Here is a 13,738-nt window from a genome sequence, read left to right as displayed (position 1 = left end):
CGGTCTTTTGGAGCAGTGGGATCAAAGGATGAGGCATACTTCTTAAGCTTAGCTTGGGCGATTGAAAGTATGTTCTCTCACAAGTGTTGGAAAGTCTACTTTGTTCTTGAAGGGGGAAATTTGGTAAATGCTATCAATAGGCCAAAAGCTTGGCCCTCCTTCATATTTAAAGTGATTGAAATCAAAAGGTTACTTAGGGAGTGTTTGAGCTGGAGAATTGATCGTGAGTCTTATGAAGCAAACAGGGGTGCTAGACTTATAGCTGATAGTGCAGTTCACAGCAGTAGATTCCAGTCTTATGTTGGTAGGGGTTTTCCTAGATGGCTGTCTCATGTTTTTGATAATGCCCGTGTTCCTTAGAGTCTGTTCTATAGACTTCAGGACTATGTGTGTAGCTTTTGTATGTTATCTTACGTTTCAATAAAATCCTTTCAGATGGCAAAAAAAAAAAAAAAGAATGGCTACTCGATATCTATTCCTAACTGATTTTGTACTCAAATAAAAAAAAATTTCTATGTGTTTGACTAAATTAAGTGAAACAGAAAAATAATTATTTAATAAAATAGTTATATGGGATGGCATTTTCGAGATGATACAGACGCACTTGTTTTGTGAACCAATGAACCTCTTCCTCGGATTTGAACCGAATCCTGTTGCTGAGTTCCGCAAGGAGAACAAGATCCAAGATTATTGGAGCAGCTAAGAGAAAGTCCTCACAGGTGTTGTGCATAGTAATTGTTTTCACACTGAAAAGTGAAAACAGACAACCTGTTTCCAAGTTTCGTCATTTGCGGGTTCAGTTAAACATGATTGATTGATGCTTGAATGAATAACATTTGCTGGGGTACTTCTACAACGATCTATTCATATGGCGTTAAAATCACTTAGCAATACCGTGTGAGTTGAATCAGAATATAAATAGTTTTCTAATAAATTTTTTTGGCAGTATGGCCAATGAACATAAACACAAATGTACAATATCTACAATGAAATTCATTTTCCAAATTATATAAAAAAAAATAACAACCACTAAGGGTTGCAAATAATCATCTAAGCAAAGAATGAGAATGTCTTAAGCAAAGAGTTTGGGTGCCGTGAGCTTTGTTTAAGATATTCTTCACATTCTGTGTCATCTGTATATTATAAACAAGAACACTTTAAACTGAACAATAGCAAAATCATAGTAATATGAATGTGTTATAACTTAAAAGGAATAAATTCTATTACCTTCCCGAGACTACTACCCTTCGCGTAAGGTATTGCTTTTTGGGCTATTTGGCGATGATCTTTGAAGAACTTTGCCACTTTCCCTCTAATTGATTCGGAAGTGTAGATTCCTATATAGATATGTACAATATATATATAGATGTGTACAATATATATATATATACAAAGTTATTTGATATGTATAGGATATGTATAGGTAATGAAAAAAGAAAATAAAATTTAAGCAAAAGATAAGAGAAGAATTCTGAGGATACGTCATACCAAGAAAAGCACTGTTGCACAGTGCTCGAGGACCTCTAAATTCATTCGAACATCGTCAAGACTCCTGCAATTATCAACATATATATGTAATAAGATTATCTTACAAACAACGTCACATTAAGACACACAAATATGATTAAGGTACCTGTGTTTTTGCACAATATTTGCGGGTATAAATATTTTATGAAAATTTTATATTATATTTATAATTTTTTTACATTTGAATAATAATCATAACTATTAAAAATAACTTTTTTATTTTAAATAGTTTGAAAATCAAAAGTTTTGGTATTGTATAATCTCAGAAGATTATTGAGATATATTTTTAATTCTATAAATTTTATTATAAGTTTCCAAAAAGTTTTTTTCTGACATATTTTTGATTAATAAAAAACAGAGATTAATGAACAAAAAGTTATTTTTATAACACTTTCTATTTTCACATTATTTTGTCTACCACTTTATTTTTTTTCAAAGTAAAATAGTTACAAATAATTAATTAAAAATTATAGTAATGTGTAAAACACAGTTATTTTGGCAAAAATGTGTGTGGAGAGTAATAACTCATTTTTAAAATTGACAATGTGTGTGGCAAACTAATAACTCAACTATACAATCAACATTTGTCACTGAAAAATGAATGAATGTTTTTAAAATTGTAGATTTGACTGTTTTGCATTAATTGGACACATTTAAAAAAAAATATATAGTGAGTATGACAAAATATTACTAGGTTTAGGTTAATTAGTTTTTTTGTAATCTATAATTTATTGTATCCACTATTAATATAAATATGTTAAAATCGTTTATATAATTATTTCTATAATACAATATGTATTTATTAAAAATTTTATAATGTAATATATGATATTTAATTGTTTCTATAAACAAATTTTGTTAATTCTTTTAACTTAAAATGTTTAATTGTGTGTATGGCAATATAGATTAGATTAGGAAGTTATAGGATTAGTTTCCTTTTTAAAACTTTAACTAAATAAATAAAAATTCAAATACCAACAACAAGAATTAATTCTAAACTTCACATATGAATGACACATAAACACAAGTCACTTAAGTGACTTCTTAATTAATATATAGTAGGATAACCAAAGATAATATACATTTTATTTTATTATTGATTGAATTATGGTTAGATAAATAATTAATGATATTTTTTAAAAAAATGTGAAAGAATAATTATTTTCTTAATCTATATGCATAATCATAAAACAATTTATATTAAAAACTGAGGGGGTTTAGTTTAGAACTATGGAAAATATATAATTTCAAAAAGTTATGTATTTATAACTACAATTTAATATATATTATATTAATATATACGAAATTTTAAATTATGCATCATTTTGAAATAGATGAAGTATATTATATTAAGAGACTATTTTTGTTCACCAAGAGACCTAGGAGTCTGCTTACTTATCTTTCTTTCTTTTTGTTGCCGTGACCTTTTCATCGTACAATGAGATGAGGGACTTTTTTATTTTACCAAGTAGTTGAATGGTGATAGTTAACAAATAATACTTAATACCATAGTGCATCATTGATTTCGCTTATATTTTTAAAATAGTAACCATAAGCAAGCTAATCAATTTATGCTTGTACTTGGTTGAAACGATTTTCTTGAGTCCTTGACACTTATAAGCTTCAATTGGACCAAAACCATTCAAATTTTATCTTTTATTGTTAATAATTATTTGGAATTATGTACACCTAGCAAATTTCACAAATCATATATGTTATCGCTTTAGTGATTCGATCCACCAAAGATGCACCTTTTTTTTAATAGTCTTTAACTTTAAAGCTAACACAATCAGAGGTTTTCAAAACACAACCGTGTGAAAAACACATTCTTAACAAATCTGATCGGAGATTAATAGTCGTTTAGAATAGATTGAGGATTAATATATTCATAAATTGTCCCAATTTAGTTAGCTGCAACAATTTATGAAACTTAATATTAAGAGTATAACTATTATGGGACTGCTAAAGCAAAAGTTGAAAGCCGTGTAGAAGCATCAAACACACTCGACTTTTATAACTTGAGAAGTTGAGGAGGTACATATGATTTTCTATTCTATTTATTTTGCTGACAGAAGTCGATGTATTATTAGAATTATCGCCAAATCTTAGAAAAATATTACGCGTTTTCCCTCTAATGTTTCTCTAAAAAGGCAAGTGGTTAATTTATCTTTAATCACATGACATGCAGCGGACCAACCTGTCAACTAGGAATTGATATCATTTTATCTTTGGGTCAGCTAAGTTTTCATTTATAACGTCACCTGAATTTTACGCTGGTTTGAAATATGTAAAATTTTAACAGATGATTTGATGTCAATAGAGAAAAGAACAAAGAAAAATCAATGAAGACTTTCAAAATATGATCCATTTGTAGAATTTTCTTATAAAAACAACCCGCGGACAACTGTCTTCTACTTCACATGACCTATCATTATGTATAAAGTATAATATATATACATGCATTAGTAATAACACAACAAGAATCTCATCGATCTTTGTTATATAGTACTATTTCTTAAATCAAGTGTTCGTTGGAAAATGTTCTACTGAAATAACAGCTTCTTTATCTTCTTTAGTACAGATTCTTGGACACACAACCAAGAAAATGATGAGATCCTGTAGATTTTCTGACACAAGTCATGTCTTCACTCTTATGGTCATCTGTTTCATCACCCTGTTCTCTTCTTCCGTCCACGGTCAGGGAAAGATCCGGCGATTCAAGTGGGAAGTGAAGTACGAGCTTAAATCACCTGATTGTTTTGAGAAGCTAGTCATTACAATAAATGGGCAGTTTCCAGGTCCTACCATCAAAGCTCAACAAGGTGACACCATAATCGTCGAGCTCAAGAATAGCTTCATGACTGAAAATGTTGCGGTCCATTGGCATGGAATCAGACAGGTACGTACACAATCCTACTCAAAATGTTATACGGTTTTAATATGCCTTTTTTTCAAGAAACATATCACAACATTTTATGAATACTTGATACCTTTAATGAATAATTCAGTTAAAAAAAAACATTCGATGAATACTTGATACCTTTAATGAATAATTCAGTTAAAAAAACATTCGACAAAAGGACACATACGTTGAGGATACCAGCTATGTTAGAGAAATCAAAAGCATTGAAATTCAAGCCAGGAGGACTAGCTGATGAAGGTGAACTCCCAGAGGCAGTTAATTCCGGTTTAGGACTCTTGTTCTCCTCGGTTGAACCGGTTTTCTCATCTTTCAGAATGACAAAACTAAGATGACCAAATCTGACTAGAGAAGATTCAATCTAGATTGATCAGATTGCATATCTGAAGGAAACAGATTCTTGTCTGGATAGAAGCCATTAGATAAAAACTTAAAACTCTTAAGAAAATAAACACAATAGATTATTCAGAAACAAGCGTGCAATGAAAGTAACTGTGGAAGAAGATGAAGATACGGAGGCGAGACCTATCAATGAGTAAAACTAGAAGAGAAGACAATGTTTGTTGTGGCAAACGCACAAACAAAGACAAAAAAATGACAACAGATAAATAAATTTTTGAAATTATTTTAATAAATTTTATTATTTTGATTTGATGAAAATTATTTATCAGGTAGAATGGATTGGATTATTGTAGCTCCCATTTCTAAGCTGTTTGGGCCCGGCCTTCTTCATAACCACGAGATGACGATTTTGGTTAGGATTGTAAAATTCGATTAAACCTAGCAAATCGAACAGACAATCTTTTTTCATGTATGCGATCGTTAACCAAACTAAACCAAAAATTTGTACAGTAGTTTAGGCTGCAGCCAGTGGTTTCAGAAGCAACCTGGAGTTCATTCATAACTGAACGATTCGAATAAGCTGAAAATGTTTTTAAAATCAGACCGAAAACAGAACGGATAATTATTTGGATCACAGTTTAATATGGTTCGACTGGATCAAACCTAATTTAATAATCAGATTCAATATTTTTAAAAATTAAAATTAAAAAATAAAATTAGTAAATATAATACATAATTAAAATATAAAGAGATGTTAAATATAAAACATTATATATATACAATGTTCATATGGTTAGTTTTTATATTTTTGATAGTTTCAATAACTTTAAGATCTAATTCGACTATTTAACCAGTTTTTGATCAAATCAGTTAATAAACCTAATTCGACAACATGATTGATTCATAGTCGAACCTGGTTTAACCATCAGATCGGTCTAATTTTAAAAATATTGACTGTAACTAAAATTAAATATTTATATAAAATTTAGGCCGCAGCCAACTATATATATATATGTATATCAAACAAAAAAACAGGTAATATTTTCATGTGAATCTGAAATTGAAATCTCTATAGATACAAGTCAAAGCATTGTCTAAAAAACAAGAGTATTGTCACACAAAAACGAACTATTGTAGTTTATTTAAAAAATAAATTAAAAGAAATAATAAATAATCCAACCGTTGGATTATTGTACCGTTGGATCTCTATCTATTATTCCTTTACAATAAATATCTCCTCCTAAATAATAGTTTTCTAAAGGAAATATTTATTCAATAGTACAATAATTTATTGCAGGAGGAGATATTTATTTCAACGGTACAATAATTTATTGTAGGAGGAGATATTTAAATTTTCAACGGTACAATAATTTATCTATAAATTTCTCAGGCTCTGTGCAGTTTGATACAACTCTTGAACGGATACATCAGCCTCAAGGAGCACAAAGCGATGCTTGATCAAGAGAAAGAGACTCGTGTTCAAAATCTATTGCAGGATGGTTGCTTCTACAGTTCTACTTGTCAACCAAACAACATTCGGCGTCTCTCGTCCAGGTACTACTACTACTTACTCTTTTTTGGGGTTATTAGTTATTACAAACTGGATTGCTCACTCTATGTTAGCTTGTCTTGACATTCATTGTCTGATTTTAGAGATAGTTGTTATCATCCATTATGGTTTTGCAATCTGTGTATATAAAAGGTTTCTTTGTTGTGCCCAAAGTCGAGAAATTCACTGTCTGATTTTAGAGAGATAGTTGCTATCATCCATTATGGTTTTGCAAACCGTGTGTATATAAAAGGTTTCTTTGTGTTCCCAAAGTCTCACTCATTTCAAAGATGAGATAGATAGAATTACCTCATCTTTCATTTTTTAATGGCATCTTCTTATTTCATACCAGCATCATTGCTAGGAAACAACAAAGTTGGGAATTTCACAGCACCTTCTAGCAGTCAGAATTTCTTTTAAGTCCCTAACTAATTGTTGTGTCACTTGTGTTCTTTATTACAGGGGAGGAAAAAAGATTCACCGAGCTGCTAGGAGCTGGTCTATAACCAAAAAGTGAAATCTTTTTCCTAGGAGCTGCTCTCTGTTTCTAGTAAAGGTCCCTTTGTACTGCAAAGTTTTATTCTTTCATCTCATATTAACACCCCTTTATTCTTTGAAGTCCCTAACTAAATGTTGTTTTCTTTATTACAGGGGAGGAAAAAACAAAAAGATTCACCAGGCTGCTAACTACTTGACGTTCCGGACATAACCCAAACAGTGTTGAATCTAAAGTGATCTTATATCAAAACTGGCAAAGTGTTTGTTTACAAGATCAGACGTGTCAGTGACTTTAATACGTTTACAAGATCACCCTTTTATTCTTTTATTTGTTTAATTTTGTTTTTTAAATCTTTTAGTTTTATTAAGAAGACGCTAATATTTTTAATATACTTTAATAACAAATATTTTTATTTTTATTTATTTATTAAATAAGTTCTAAACTATTATAATATTTATTTTGCATTGGTTTATATGTTATAAATATATGTATATATAGTACAATGTACTAACTTATATACCAATCATATTTTTCAAGAAAAAAATTACAGTGATAAAATTTATAACCAGAGCAAAACATTTTACAGCAATAATTCTTCAGATAAAAAAGTAAAGCAACAGCCCAATACGTTTTATTATGGGTATATGAGATTAGAAGTATTAAGGATTATAAGAACTTTATAGATTAAGAGGAATTATATATTATGGGTATATGCGGTTAGGGGCATTGTATTTTAAGGGTATTATTTATATAGACTAGGGGTATATAGAATTATGAATATTAGAGATTAGGGGTATTAAAGATTATGAGGATTAACCCTAAACCCTACCAAACCCCAAACCCTACCTAACCCTAAACTCTATCTAACCCTAAACCCTATCTAACCCTAAACCCTACTAACCCTAAACCCTAAACCCTATCAAACCCTAAACCCTATCTAACCCTAAACCCTACCTAACCCTAAACCCTATCTAACCTTAAACCCTACCTAACCCTAAACCCTACCTAACCCTAACCCCCACCTAACCCAAAACCCTACCTAACCCTAAACCCTACCTAGAGGGTACCCTATCTAACCCTAAACCCTAAAACACTACCTAACCCTAAACTATAACCCTACCTAACCCTAAACCCTATCTAACCCTAACCCTAAAAACCCTACCTAACCCTAAACCCTAAAACACTACCTAACCCTAAACCCTACCTAGAGGGTACCCAAGAAAAACTCTTATAATTTTTTTTTTGTTTTTCAAAGTTTAGAACAAATATTTTATATAAGTAGAATGATCATGAAAATTTATGTACGAATTTTTGATAACAAATAAAATTTATTATCATGTCATTAAAATTGTTAGAGATAATATGTATTTTTAACTAACTTATGATCACTAAGTTTCTCTTAATAAATATAGCTATTATAAAACAAAATAAAACATTTCTCTTAATTTTTTAACTTTTTCAAAGTTTATAAGAAATATTTAATATATTTAGAATGATCATGATAGCAAATAGAATAAATTATGTTGTCATTAATATGTCCAAAGATAATGTACATTTTATTTTATTATTGGTTGAGTTGTGGTTAGATAAATAATTAATGATATTTTTTAAAAAATGTAAAAAAATAATTATTTTCTTAATCTATGTGCATAATCGTAAAACGACATATATTAAAAATTGAGGGGGGTATTAGTTTAGAATTGTGGAAAATATATGATCTCAAAAAGTTATGTATTTATAACTACAATTTAATATATTATATTAATATATACAAAAATTTAGATTTTGCATCATTTTGAAATAGATGAAGTATATTATATTAAGAGACCTTTTTTGTGCACCAAGAGATCTAGGAGGTCTGCTTACTAAGGATCTTTTTTTTGTTGGCGTAACCTTTTCATGGTACAATGAAACGAGGGACTTTTTTTATTTGAATGATAGTTAACAAATCATACTTAATACCATGGTGCATCATTGATTTCGCTTATAGTAACCATAAGCAAGCTAATCAATTAATGCTTGTACCTGGTTGAAACGATTTTCTTGAGTCCTTGAACCTTATAAGCTTCAATTGGACCAAAACCATTAAAATTTTATCTTTTATTGTTAATAATTATTTGGAATTATGTACACCTAGCAAATTTCACAAATCTTGTATGTTATCGCTTTAGTGATTCGATCCACCAAGGATGCACTTTTTATTAATAGTCTTTAACTTTAAAGCTAACACAATCAGAGGTTTTCAAGAAGTAATTGTCCAATATTGACATCGTACTTATACAAAATAAATAGACTTATTCTTGGGTTCACCCCCTAGGGTGAACCTCTAGGTTCACCAACCAATAGGATTGTGTTATTTCATATTCGATATCTTTTAAAAAAGGAAACAAAATATTGTCAAATTATATTATCTTCTTAAAATTAAAAGGTAAAAATAAATAAATAAAAAATAGTAGTAATTACAAAAAAAAAAATTAACGTCGTAAAAAAACATTAAACCCTAAATCCTAATCTCTAAACCCTAAATCCTAAACCCTAAACCCTTGGGTAAACCCTAAACTCTAGGATAAATCTTAAACTTTAGAATAAATCTTAAACTCTAAATCAAAATCACTAAACACTAAAACACTCAAGGGTTTAGTGTTTAGGATTTAGGGTTTAGAGTTTTAGGGTTTAGTGTTTTTATTTAGAGTTTAGGATTTATCCAAGGGTTTAGGATTTACCCAAGGGTTTGGAGTTTACCCAATGGTTTAGGATTTACCCAAGGGTTTAGGTTTACCCAAGGGTTTAGGGTTTAGGATTTAGGGTTTAGGGATTAGGATTTAGGGTTTAGTGTTTTGCTTAAAAAGGTTTTTTTTAATTTTTTTTTCTGTAAGTGCTATTTTTTTTTTTTAAAACATAATATAACTTGATAATATTTTGTTTCCTTTTTTACAAGATATCGAATTTGAAATAATGAAATCCTATTGGCTGGTGAACCTCTAGGTTCACCTAGGGGGTGAACCCAAGAATATCTCAAATAAATACCATATCAAAACAGATCTTAGCTAAGTCAGATGCAGCCCCGTTTCAATAAACAAAAGGAAAAGAGGACATATAGCTCAGGGCATAACCTCCCCTATAAAATTCCCCACCCACTAAACATTTGTTTACTATTTTAAATAGTCGTAGTTTTATTATTTTAATATTTAATTGGTTACGCCACATATCTACTAAAAGAAAAGATGAAAAGAGTAAACTAAGATCTTTGATTAGAATGATTATTCTTTACTTTACTTTATAAAATTAAATACTAATATCATATTATAAATTATGCAACTTTGGTCCAAAGTAGGCCTAAATTTGAATTTTGTTTTTCTCAATTTATGTATTTCATTAGTTTATGAACTTTAAAGTGATTACTAAGTTTTTATAATTCGTAGAATCCCTAAAACATTAACTAAAATAATCAAAATATGAAATTACAATATTAATAACCATATATATATATATAACCATATTTAACTAACTATAACAAATTTAAACCAAATTAGAAGCTGAAAAATAAAAACATGCCTAAATTGAATATTTTACAAAATCAAATAGTTAAAATACCCAACAAATTTAATAAATAACAATAAAGTTAAATAAAAATACAGAAATATTGTATTTTATTTTTTTAATAAATATTCATGTTTGCGTGCAGGTGTGGAGGTGAAAAAAAAAACCTAACCACAGCGAACCGATCCCAAACCGAACCAAAGTATATGCCTAAACCATTTGATTCAAAATTTTGCCAACCCAAATAGTTTGGTTTGGTTTAGTTTTAAACCAAATCGAACTGAAAATGAAATATTTTTCAATTAGATTAATTATACTAATAATATTAAGATTTAATATATTTAACTATTTAACCTAAACAACTATATATAATTTATACATTTTACTTCTAAATGAATAGAATAAAAACAACTAAAAATAATAAAAAGTATGAATCTCAAACATTAATATCAGAACTGAATAATTATTTATGATATTGGATTACGTCTTCTACATTTTTATTGTGATGTTTGGTTTTATGTATAAATGTAAAGAAAATAACGATTTAATGTAAAATGATGATTTGTTTGTGTTGAATACATATATTTTCTAATTTAACTTAAAGAAAACTAAAAAATCGAACAAACTGATAAACATAAATAAAACCAAATTAAACTGAACCGAACACAAACCAAACTGCAATAAAACCAAACCGAACACAAACCAAATAGAACCAAACCGAACATAAACCAAATCAAACTAATATAGATTAACTTTGGATAAATTTTTCTTAGACTTAAATAAACCAAACCGAACCAAACTCATAGTTAAACCGAAATGTCCATCCTAATAACGTTCTTTTTATTTGGAAATACATAACAGTTATAAAAAACCCTTAAATAAATTTCTGTGCAAAAGCAAAATAAAAATATTATTATTAGTACCTATTCTTCTCTAAGCAAGGACCAAGATTCATGCTAGGGTGATTGGTCTAAGGACCAAGATTCATGCTAGGGTGATTGGTCTAAGGACCAAGATTCATGCTAGGGTGATTGGTCTAAGGACCAAGATTCATGCTAGGGTGATTGGTCTAAGGACCAAGATTCATGCTAGGGTGATTGGTCTAAGGACCAAATTATTCATAGACTCGATAATTGAATTATATATTAATCATACAAATTATGATTTCATCCTTATAAAAACCATAAAACTTACACTAAAACAATCTAAATATAAAAAAAACAAAAGAAAACAAAAATATCCTAAAAAAACACAGACACTATAATGTAATTCTCTACTACTTTCTTATACAATACACATACGATTATAATTTATAAAACATAAGTCGACACATGAAGAGCATATTCCGCGCGTAGCGCGGACCGACCCTCATGTGCGTAGCGCGGGCCGACCCTAGTTTATCATAAATGTATGAATGTTAATGTAGCTAGTGTGATATATTAATAGTTGTAGCAGTAAGTATATGGATCATGCCTTCAAAAAAGAACTATATGGGTCATTTAAAGTATTTATTATTCCGCATTCTTTAGAGTAATTAAGATCATAATATAGGAATATGTAACAAATATACTTATTGAAGAAAAAAAGAGCTTTTTCTTCTTGTATCATGGATGACCCACCACATGACAGTGCCACACAGTTAAATATATGATACAGTGCAGTGTCGAATACATACTAATCTACTATTTGAGCAATAAATAAGAGTTTGCTATATATTTGCCTAATCTTTTATTCTTCATCTAGTATATAATACATTATATTACTATATGATATATTATATAATTTTTCAAAAATTTAAAAATTATTTTCAAGATTTTCTTTGGAAATCTTTTCGTAGAAGACTTCTTGAAAAGTTTTCTTATAGAATACTTCACTAACATGAGAATACTTTGCTGATTTATAATGGTAAAAATGATTAAGGTTTTTTGTTTGGCCATAAGAAGATGGTTGTAATTTTACTACGGGTTACTTTTGCATTTGATTAAATTTCTAGTACAATTGGTATTTAAAATCAAGTTTTAAGTTATTTTGGCAATTCTCCTTTAATTTTATGGCTATTGGAATTATGTTGATGTTGTTAGCAACATAACAAACTAATAATTCATGGATGTTGTCATGTAATCATATAATTCATCTGGTTTTCAATATATTATTGTTGTCGAGATGTGTAGTCGGGTGGTAGCGTATTATTTGAGTGGTACCAGTCATTTTTCCTAAATTGCTTTAAAATATATAAATGTCATAATTGATTAGTATTGTTATTTCAGTTCCTAAATTGCAATGAATCCAAACATTTTTCCAACACAGTCACTTTACGCAGATATGGATCATCTATATAGGAGGGTCTATCCGCAAATGAAAGATCATCAATTTGCATGGATTTTATGGTATATTTAAAAGGAAAGAAATAATAAAATTTTTAGTAATATGGATGTATATCGAAGGAACGCTCTTAAATTAGCTGAAACGAAATCGCAACTCTGGAAAGACACACAAGCCTCCATCCCCCCAGGGGTGGCTCAAAGTAGGGAAACCGGAGCTACTACCTTACCTGGTTCTTCCTTGGTCTCCATTATCCAATCACTTGAAGTTGAGGCTTGTTAGGATCACACTACTCTCTTTGCTGTTTTTGCGTTTATTAATTTCTGATTTTCAATATGATTCGTCGAATTTCTTCGGTCTCCTTCATGTTCTTCAAAATAATTTTAGTTTCAAAGTTTTTATATGTTAAAGTGAATATAATCTATCATATATTCAATGAAGGATTAACTTATATATTTTTGTTATACAATGCGATAATCACACATTTATGTTTATAATTAATTATCATATCACTTTTAATTCTTTTTGAATTAAAGAATATTATTTTTTTTTCAAATTTTCGCACTGATCTCCAAATTTTCTATTTTTATCTTATAAATAATTTATATGATCTTTAAAATAATTATTAGATTCTAATAAGAATATTTGATAAGCCATGATAAATAATTTCTTTTACTATTTTTTGTAATATTTATAAATAATTTACAAAGCGCACTACAAGAAAACACAAATTTAACGACGGCCAAAATCGTCGTTATTTCCTCGGAAAAGAAGAGTTACGAGGAAATGGCGATGAAAGGCGTTTCGTCGTTATATGATTGTCGTAAGAGAATATTCGTCGCCATTTCGTCGTTAATTAGCGAGGTTAAATATTCCTCGTAAAGAAGAATTAAGCTTTCGTCGTAAAGACCACGTGGGGTTTCCACGTAATGCGGTCGTTGTTTTTCCTCGTAAAAAACTCGTAAAGGATTCGTCGTAAAAGACCCGCAAAAACCTCTAAACAAATTCGTCGTAATAAAAACGTAAGGAACACGAAAAG

At 29.3% G+C, this 13,738-nt stretch overlaps 1 long non-coding RNA gene across 1 annotated transcript; it reads left to right on the top strand.

Annotated features, from left to right (window-relative positions):
• The first annotated feature begins 6,214 nt into the window (after positions 1-6,214).
• LOC106305288 lies at positions 6,215-7,206 on the top strand. The gene is made up of 3 exons (XR_001262955.1): positions 6,215-6,343; positions 6,801-6,894; positions 6,990-7,206. It is a non-coding gene; the product is annotated as an uncharacterized LOC106305288 (long non-coding RNA).
• Positions 7,207-13,738: the final 6,532 nt, after the last annotated feature.

Source organism: Brassica oleracea, chromosome C7 (genome assembly GCF_000695525.1).
Source record: "Brassica oleracea var. oleracea cultivar TO1000 chromosome C7, BOL, whole genome shotgun sequence".
NCBI classification, from domain to species: domain Eukaryota; kingdom Viridiplantae; phylum Streptophyta; class Magnoliopsida; order Brassicales; family Brassicaceae; genus Brassica; species Brassica oleracea.
The sequence above is the reverse complement of the archived record's forward strand: the minus strand, read 5'-3'. Positions and strand labels throughout refer to the sequence as shown.